Genomic DNA, 10,110 nt, shown 5'->3' on the forward strand with positions numbered 1-10,110 from the left:
AGATAGAGAGATAGAGAGATAGAGAGATAGAGAGATAGAGAGATAGAGAGATAGAGAGATAGAGAGATAGATATAAATATATATGTATGTATATATATGTATCCACCACATGTATGCCCAGTGCCCAAAGAGTCCAGAATAGGGTGTCACATTCCCTGGAACTGTAGTTGCAAATGGTCGTGGGCTGGCATATGGGTGCTGGAACTCGAGTTGATGTGAGAAGCAGGAAGGTAAATCTAATGCACATGCCCAAGGTTCTTGAGGTTTCACAGTGTTACTGTTGAAATGTGACAAGATTTAACTATCAAACTGAAAGGAAACCAGTGAGTCCAGAAGCCAGACTCTACACATTCATCTGCTGAGAGATCTCCCCATGCAACCAGGAATAATGACCACACTACCCCATTGCCCATCTCTGCTTGTAGGGAGCCAGGGGGCTGGGAATTTCACATCTTTCTGGACTGACCCCAAGAGAAAAAGAACTATTGTCTTTAGGCTTGCTCTTTAACATAAGCCTCTGGACCTTCCACCTGGAGCTGTCAGAAGGTGGTGACAGGTCTAAGAGAAAAAGACAAGATACTTCACAATCCTATTACACTGTCACTGTTGACATTATGAAATGATTTTTCTGAGCACTAATGAAAATGTCTCTCATTTAAGGCATCTCACTCTCTTTCTTACTTTTCAGTGTTTCCCATGAAAATCAAACTTATAGAGCAAATATCTGTACCAATGGTCCCTCAGCTTACAAATGTTCAAATGACAAGTTTTCAACTTCATCCTGCTGTAAAAATGGCATGCATACGTAGAAAGCATACTTGAATTTTGGCATTTGCCTAGATTAGAAATAAGCATTGTTAACAATACTCTCAGGATGGTGGGCAGCATCGAGCTGCTCTCTGTCAATCCCAAAACTGGGAAGATGAAGGACCATGACTCCACCATGTTCTCTATGATAAAACAGCATAGTCCTTGGATCAGGGCTACTCAAATGTCCCACATACTATTGTTTTCATATAGTTGCTAGTACATAGATATATATAGATATATATATAGATATATATATATAACAGGTATACAAATCAAACACTAAGAAAATCATTAATTTATTTTAAAACAGTTGTTTAGCATTTTACCATCTATTGATAATGAAAGCAAATGTTCTTACCAACGGGATGAAGGTGCTTATAAATTTTTACATAAAAATTTAAAACTCTTGGCTAAATAGTTGGTTAACAGATACAGACCATTGTCAGCAGTTTTCAGGACTGTATGATACTTTAATTTTATAATAATGATGAGAACACTCCCATAAATACATGCTACAAAAATCACAGAAATATATTTATCACTATTTCAGAAATTGTAGAAATTCTATCCTAATTCCAATCCAAAATCCAAAATCATCACATCTGCAGTGGTTGGTGTGTATTGTAAAACTCAACTCAAATAACTTTTGAAGTCAAGCCTTCTAACACAATACAACCTAGAGATATACTAATTTGATATTTATATGCTGAGAAAGGACAGTGGAAAATCCATTTTTCAAAATTTTTGCTTTCCATAATTATGTGAGGAATCACTGTATGTATAGTAAAAACACAACACTTTATAACAATCTCAAATCTGAACCGAGGTATTTTGGGCAACATTTTTGGGAATTGTGTGGCATGATGCTATGTGCGACACAAAATGTACATGTTGTATGTTCAGAATGGAGGCTGCGGTGAAGTCATTGGATACAACATAGACAGGAATTCACAGACACAGCCCAGATTCATTACACATTTTATTTTTATTTATTTAATTTTTGGTGGCTATACAGTCAGAAACCTTTTACTCATGCCAAAATTTTTACAACCCCCACATTCATTTACAAGACTGACATGGGGTCATAACCCACAATTTAATCACTTTTTACAGGCTGGACTGGAACTGTAAAGATGACTCAGGAGGTAAGTGCTTCTCATACATGCCTGAAAAGTTGTTTGGTCACTGAAACCAATAGTAGAAGGAGAGAACTGACTCATAAACATTGTCCTCTGACCTACTCACATGTACACACACATGCACACATATGCACATATGCACAAACATGTGCACGAGCGCACACACACACACACACACACACACACACACACACACGCACGCACGCATCTCAAGCAAAGTGGTCACTTCCTTCTTAGCTACTGTGAGGGGAATTTGGCAGCAAGCGCTGCAGTGTGATGCCCAAGAGATCACTACAGAGGCTGAGGAAGTTAACAGGCTAAGAAGATTTCAACACTTTTCCTTGGTGATGTCTATGGCAGTTGATTGAATTCAGATCGATTCAATAGCAATCACTTAATACTAAAGTCTGGGAAGCATGTTAAGGAATAAATAGCCTCAAACAGCACTTTTTACTAAGTTGTTGTAGCGGGTATAATAAAGGGTATTTCCCTACAGGAAAAGATGGAGGGTCCCAAATTCAAAAACAACTGGAGTGGTTACTCTTCTAGGTACCCTTGAAAGTCCATCTGTCTGTTTACGATGAGTCTATCACTAATAAGTAAATTACTTACATATTTTAATACAGTAGATTGCTTAGCTGAAGAATACCTGTGGCATGTTGAGAAACTGTTACTATTCCAGTTGGTCCCTCTTTGTCAAGTTGTGCTTTTTATAGTTTCTTTAATTATATGTAAGATTTAAACCGTAAAAAAAGAAAGAGAAAGAAAGAAAGAAAAGAAAAAAAGTCCATCTGTCTCTAGTCTACTGTGAATCTCCCTTTTCTACTCTAGGATTCCATACTCCCTTTGACCTATGTCCCCTGTACTTACAAAATGAAGTGATAAACACCTTAAAATGAACTTTATTTATACAACTCTGTAAGCTACCCAGTTAGCCTTCAGTTGGAAAATGGTGCCATAGCAATGTATTGTACTGTGCTGCACATAGATCTGTGCTTTCAAACCTTGTGAATCTTTGCAACAGCCTTATGGGTTTTTTATTTACAAGATGATTTCTTTTCTCCTCCCCCAAATTAACATTTAAGAAATCAAAATACAAAAAAAAAAACCCAGAATATTGAAGTTTGTCCAATGTCACAAAACATGGGACATTAGCCATAGCTAAACCAAGACAAGACCCCAGTCCTAACCCTTCGGCCTTGGTATTGTTGAGCCCAGAATGATCACTCTTCCTCCATTTCCAAGTTCAGCAGACACTATTTATCAATCACCAGGCTCCTTCCCAATGCACTGAGAGGTAACTTTATTTAGAAGCCCTTTCATCACTGTTCCAGGCAGTCCTCACCAATTGATCTCAGGCTTCAAGCTGAGAGCTGAGAGCTGAAACCTATCTGCCTGGCTGCACGAACCAAGTTGCTTCTGTGAGTCAGAAAGCCGGGGCGCACTGCTTGTAGTAGGAGATGCCCAGTGAAGAGCTACCAGGGGACTGGGCAGTGGCCGTCGAGCAAATCTGACCCTTCTCATTCATGCCTGTCATTCTCCAACTCCTTCCACAACCGTGTCAGACAAATACAATAAAAGCTGAGATGGAAAAATCTGATAAGTCGAAATTGAAGAAGGCAGAAACACAAGAGAAAAACACTCTGCCTTCAAAAGGAATGATTAGACAGGAGATACACGCTGGTGAATCGTAATGAGGCGGACACTGCCAATGTGTACTACACAGTCCACCAGCAGTAGCTACTTCTTTACCTTCTTTTAGCTGTTTGGCTTTGTAAGGTGCAGAGGTTGGATCAAGTTCAAGTGACTGTGCCGCCCCTTTCATGGCAAAGAATCAGAACTACAGACCACGGAGGCCTCCCCTGACTCTCCTATTCATCTGCTGGTCTGGCTAGTGGGGAAAGGAAAAGAACTCGCCTGTTGGTAAAGGAAAAAACTGGGTAAGAGGTAGTGAAATATAGAATAAAACTTTAGATGGTCCAAGGCATCCTCCAGGCTATAACATGCAGTTTAGTCATAGTGCCGTTTTCAGTCATAGTGCTGTTGTTCAAATGATTTTAATTATTGGAATGAGCAATTTTTAAACAGCAAATCAAGTTTTTAACCAGAAGGAAGTGAGGGAGGGAGGAAAGGAGGGAGGGAGGGAGGGACAAAAGGAAGGAAGGAAGGAAGGAAGGAAGGAAGGAAGGAAGGAAGGAAGGAAGGACAGAAAGGGGGCAGGTAAAGTGGCTGTTAAGACGAAAATGATTGCTGCCAAATCTTACGGTCTTTGATGGATTCCTTGAACCCACATAGTGGGAGAAATGAACCAATTCTCCAAAGTTGTTATCATGTTATCACATTATGAACACACACACACACACACACACACACACACACACACACACAATCAATCAATCAATCAATTTAACTAAATTTGGGGAGTGATTAATTAAATACACAGAGAGTAATCTACTAGGACAATCCACCAGACAAATTTTGAATTTTCCATTTTATACTTGCCCAACAGCCACAGGCCTGAGTTTAATTTTGTTACAGTTGTGATAGGAGGTAGGGATGAGTCATTATCACAGTAATAATCCACTGTTACATGCAAAAATGTTTAATTACATCCTCTGCCTCCATTAAAGAGCTAAGTGATGGTTTCAATCTCCCCCTAGGTGACCAGTGAGTGCCTATCCCTTTCCTAATCCCACTATGAAAACACTTAAATGGTGCTTTTTGCAATCAACCCAGCTTGAAGCAACAGCATTAGAGTTCGATACAAACTCTAAGACAACATCTCACAAAAGCTAAAATGGTGCTCAGATGTAGAAAGCAAATGAGAGTATGTCTTTTAGAATCCGTCTGTCTTGCATACTTCATTCTCCAATTTAATTGGAGCAGGGGGGCTAAATGATAACAAAACTGATACCCTACTTGAAACATTAGCAAATCATTTCCTCTTATATGATTGTATCTTCCACACTCTTCCCTCCCCCTTCAATAAACAGATTTAAAGTAGATGCTCCTTCAATGAACACTTTAGCAGGAATTGGCATCTAGTTAAAATCTTCTTGTTAAGACGCAATTTTGAGTGTGTATAAGAATTGATGACCTTCCCAGGACTCCAACCCAAACAGAGGTTGTTGAAAACATATGACTGTGAATACCCCTTCTGACTCTATAAAGAGATTCAGCTTTAAAAATCACCTCTAAAACAGAGATGAACACTTTCCCCTGCCCTGTCTAATTGCTGTGCCTAAACTGAGCATATGGGGCTCTGGGGTGGGTCTACCCCTTGAGATCTCCAAGCATTTGTCTGTTTAATTGTACTTTAAAAACAGATTGTTCTGCTCAGGCATCTGTGACCAGCAGCATTTGGGAATTTGCCCATGATGTTTGATGGAGGTTATCCAATCTGCAGCTCACCGGCTTCATATTTCATTGTGACCTCCTTCCTCCAGGTTATCCTTGAAGATGGATATCTGGCACATCCTGGATACCAGCAGACCTTGAGTTTTGGTCCTTCTGGCCAATCCCTGATCTCATCTTCCTCTGGCTCAGCCATAATGACTGATCTAGCCCGAGAAGGCAGTAGGCAGTCTCCTCAGAGCTTTGTGGAGATTATCACCTAAGTACCCTAAACAAAAAGAGGATTCTGGGGTCATAACTATTTCACCAATGAGTAAACTGAGGCTGCAAGATTCAGTGATGCTTCCACATCATTCATCTAGTAAGGAACAGAACCCAGACTGGGTGTAAGAATGCAGGGCTCATGGCCAACATCATTTCATCCCAACCCCAGGAAATGACGATGACCTTGATAGAAGTTCTCCATCCACCCATGTTGGCATGTTGAACAAACAAAGCATTTTATCAGCAGGACCTAAAACACCAAGAAGATAATTCTCTTATCAGTATCAACTATGGCTTACAAATGTGTAAGTCATGGCCATTTTATTTCAGCTACTCAGCATATAAAATCCATATATTTATATTAAAGTCTCCTCCCTAGGAAGTTCCCAAAACTCCCTTGCCTGCTTTTGTGACCTTGTTAGGAGCCAGGGCCTGAAAATGTGACATTTGCTCTCCTCTCCAAGCACTGATGGAGTAGATCATGAGGACATGGCCTGGGGACATGGCCTAGAAACAGCATCTAGAAACCCAGGAAACAGTAACGTGTAGAATCTATTCTGAGGACAGGTCTTTTTCCATTGTGGTGAGCAGCAGCCAGTTGCTTGTGGTTTCTACAGCACAGCTCTGTGGTCAGGGTCTGTCCCCTTTCCTGAACCTGGTCCCACTTGTTTACCCTCCTTCTACTTGTGCTGAAACTTCCAGCCTTCCCCCAACCCACGACCTCATTGTGAGCTGCCCCGGGGCCTTTCGACACATTTCTTCCCAGATTATAGTAGTCAGATTTTAATGCGTCCCCTGAAGGGAGGTAGAAGCCAGGATCACAAAAGCCTCCGTTCTTCCTGATTCCCCTGATAATGACTTCACTAAAGGAAAGGCAGGAGGATGCTGTTTTATAATAAAAGCCCAGAATCTTGCATTTCTGCACCGTTAGATAACACTATCTATCTAGGAGTAAAGGTCAATGCTAAAAAAAAATTTCCATTTCTATCTACATGGCTGTAACAGCTAAATTTACCGGGCTTAGAGATGCCACGAACAGAACCATATAGCTGATCTCATCAAGGTAGGAGAGGTTTGAGGAAATACAAAATATCCTGGGGTGGAAGATATTGTGTCTTTAGATTAAAGAAAAAAGTGTTAGCTTAATACTAAAAAGAGGCAAGGAGATTTCTTTAGTGAATACGGCTTTATGAAAGTAAACATTCTTTTAAAATTAAGTGAATAAAAGCTGCGGTGCACAGGATGCATGGGCTCTGTGTTTTACTTCTGATTTGATATTCTTCAAGTATGCATATCTTTGTGGATACGTCATAAAAGAATGTTTGAATGTTTCTTTTCCAAAACGATATCCCAGAAGATACTTACACTTGCACTTCTGGTAAGATACTTTCCCTAACCACCCAATGTCTTCAATGGTTAAGTATTTCTCCAAGCCCTATAAATTAACAGAAGATATTGGCTAACTTTTGTAGTTCCAGGAGGTGCTGTGCAGACTGCCAGGACGAAAAGGTCATCAACAATATTGCTCAACTGTGGACCCTGGGCGCTAAGAATGACTAGCCTGCCAAGATAAACCCATAGGTTAAAAACAAAATAGTGGCGTGAATGTTAGCAGGGGTTATCAATCGCATTCTGATTGTGATTAAGGTCTTCTATATGCAAACAAACACATGTCTAGTACTGTAAGTCTGGACAAGAAACCATGGTGAGGAGGACAAGAAACAAGCTCCAGGGGTAGACCCACTGGTATTAGTTTCCTCCGTGAAGAAAGTATCACATTGCCTCCTCATTTGTATCTCTATGCTCATACATTAGTGCAGCTATCAGACATCATCAGAGACCTTTCATGGTAAAGGAGATACGGTGGTTAACGCAGAAACTGACCACTGGTCAAAGAGCAGAGAATAAGCATCTGTGGCATGCTCAACTACAAATAGAACAACTAATATCGCAATTCATCCTCCCCGCAACTCAGCAGACGTCATAGAAGAGGGAGGAGAAAGGTTGTAAGAACCAGGAGTAGGGGAGAATGAGAAGAAACGATATCTTCTGGGCATGACAGTACCACTATACTTGTGAGCTCACAGCATCAATGGTTGCCTCCACAAGACCTGTACAAGTACAAGACAGTCAGCATTCCAGCATGAACCAAGGAGAGACTCAGGAGTCACCATCCCATCTGAGGAGCTAAAAACCGTTGATGGTTTCTGAAGGAAGGAAAATTGGTTTTCTTTATATACCTTGTCTCTGGTTAGGTTAACCACGTTCCAGAGGGTGGCTGAAGCAAAAATTGGGTACAATGGGTTCTTTTAAAGGGGGGTGGAGTTGGGAGGTGGCTTGATGGTAAAGAGTGGATTTAAAAGAAATTTTGTGAAGGAAGATTAGAGGTAAACATGATCAAAATACATTGTATATGAACTATGTGAAGAATTTTAATTTTCAAAGAATTATTAAATTATTTTTTAATTGATAACACTGGCAAATATTGTAGGTCTAAAAACTCCAGGCTAATTCTGGAAATCAGTCTGGAGGTTCCTCAGAAAATTGGACATTGAACTGCCTGATGATCCAGCTATACCTCTCTTGGGCATATACCCAAAAGATGCCTCAACATATAAAAGAGACACGTGCTCCACTATGTTCATCGCAGCCTTATTTATAATAGCCAGAAGCTGGAAAGAACCCAGATGCCCTTCAACAGAGGAATGGATACAGAAAATATGGTACATCTACACAATGGAATATTACTCAGCTATCAAAAACAACGAGTTTATGAAATTCGTAGGCAAATGGTTGGAACTGGAAAATATCATCCTGAGTGAGCTAACCCAATCACAGAAAGACATACATGGTATGCACTCATTGATAAGTGGCTATTAGCCCAAATGCTTGAATTACCCTAGATCCCTAGAACAAACGAAACTCAAGACGGATGATCAAAATGTGAATGCTTCACTCCTTCTTTAAATGAGGAAAAAGAATACCCTTGGCAGGGAAGGGAGAGGCAAAGATTAAAACAGAGACTGAAGGAACACCCATTCAGAGCCTGCCCCACATGTGGCCCATACATATACAGCCACCCAATTAGACAAGATGGATGAAGCAAAGAAGTGCAGACCGACAGGAGCCGGATGTAGATCGCTCCTGAGAGACACAGCCAGAATACAGCAAATATAGAGGCGAATGCCAGCAGCAAACCACTGAACTGAGAATAGGTCCCCTATTGAAGGAATCAGAGAAAGAACTGGAAGAGCTTGAAGGGGCTCGAGACCCCAAAAGTACAACAATGCCAAGCAACCAGAGCTTCCAGGGACTAAGCCACTACCTAAAGACTATACATGGACTGACCCTGGACTCTGACCCCATAGGTAGCAATGAATATCCTAGTAAGAGCACCAGTGGAAGGGGAAGCCCTAGGTCCTGCTAAGACTGAACCCACAGTGAACTAGTCTATGGGGGGAGGGCGGCAATGGGGGGAGGGTTGGGAGGGGAACACCCATAAGGAAGGGGAGGGGGGAGGGGGATGTTTGCCCGGAAACCGGGAAAGGGAATAACACTCGAAATGTATATAAGAAATACTCAAGTTAATAAAAAAAAAAAAAAACAAAAAAAAAAAAACAAAAAAAAAAAAACAAAAAAAAACTCCAGGCTATTGGGGAAGTGAGTTCCTGAGCATGCTCACAGAACAATGCAGCAAGAGCTGGGGGAAAGGGAAGAGCAGTGAGAACAATTAGGTGGGAAGTTTGCTATACAGACCCAGAAAAGCAAGCAAGTTTTAGTTGGATCTCAAAGGAAGAAAATTAGAAAGCTGTTTCTTAGCTAATATGTCACCCACCTTGTTTTACAAGCTTGAGGTGCCTGTATCTATTTCTTCTATCTCCAAGAATACTCTCCCATCTGTTTCTTCTAGAAGATTTACCACTGCACACATAATCAGAGGAGCTTAATGCCAGGTACCATCAGAGTCTTGCTGTCCACGTTCACAGCAAATAGACTTGTGCTCAGCCACCCAGGCCTCCTTGTCCTGGAGCCTCAAGTCTTGATCCAATGCTTCAAGGAAAGAAAGAATGCCAGTTGCAGCCAGCAGTTGTCCAACCAATGTCTCATGGCCTTGAGGCTATCCACCATTCCTGTTTCCTAGTACCCTTAACTCCTAGTCATTTACTGCCTTTCCCAAAACCTAGTCCCTCCAATGCATCTTAAGCTCTAAGAACCTCTCATATCTTCTGCCACCAGTATTTGACTTCCAAAGCCTCCCAAACACTTCAGTAGCAAAACTCTTTCCAAATAAATCATCCTATTCGATTCATTGCAGCTGGACACTCAGTAAATGTTTTAGGAGCCACAGAAGCACTCATATCAAGGTCAAATCCTCCTTGCCAAAGACCGCCAATTCTTTTTCTACCCACCCCTACCCAGTTCCCCTCTCAGCTTTGATCTTTCCTTCAAGAATTCATTCCCTCATTTGAAAACATACAGCCTCAAACCCAAAGTAGGTATTTTACATAGGAATTTGGAGCCCTGTGTACACACTAGTTCATGG

At 41.0% G+C, this 10,110-nt stretch overlaps 1 long non-coding RNA gene across 1 annotated transcript; it reads right to left on the reverse strand.

Annotated features, from left to right (window-relative positions):
* Window positions 1–1,776: 1,776 nt before the first annotated feature.
* On the reverse strand, window positions 1,777–9,775 carry LOC148002839 (uncharacterized). Its single transcript, XR_015631553.1, has 2 exons — window positions 9,403–9,775; window positions 1,777–5,817 (listed from the first exon to the last, which is right to left on the reverse strand). It is a non-coding gene; the product is annotated as an uncharacterized LOC148002839 (long non-coding RNA).
* Between the last annotated feature and the right edge of the window lie 335 nt (window positions 9,776–10,110).

This window comes from Rattus norvegicus, chromosome 10, assembly GCF_021556685.1.
Source record: "Rattus norvegicus strain SHRSP/BbbUtx chromosome 10, alternate assembly SHRSP_T2T, whole genome shotgun sequence".
NCBI classification, from domain to species: domain Eukaryota; kingdom Metazoa; phylum Chordata; class Mammalia; order Rodentia; family Muridae; genus Rattus; species Rattus norvegicus.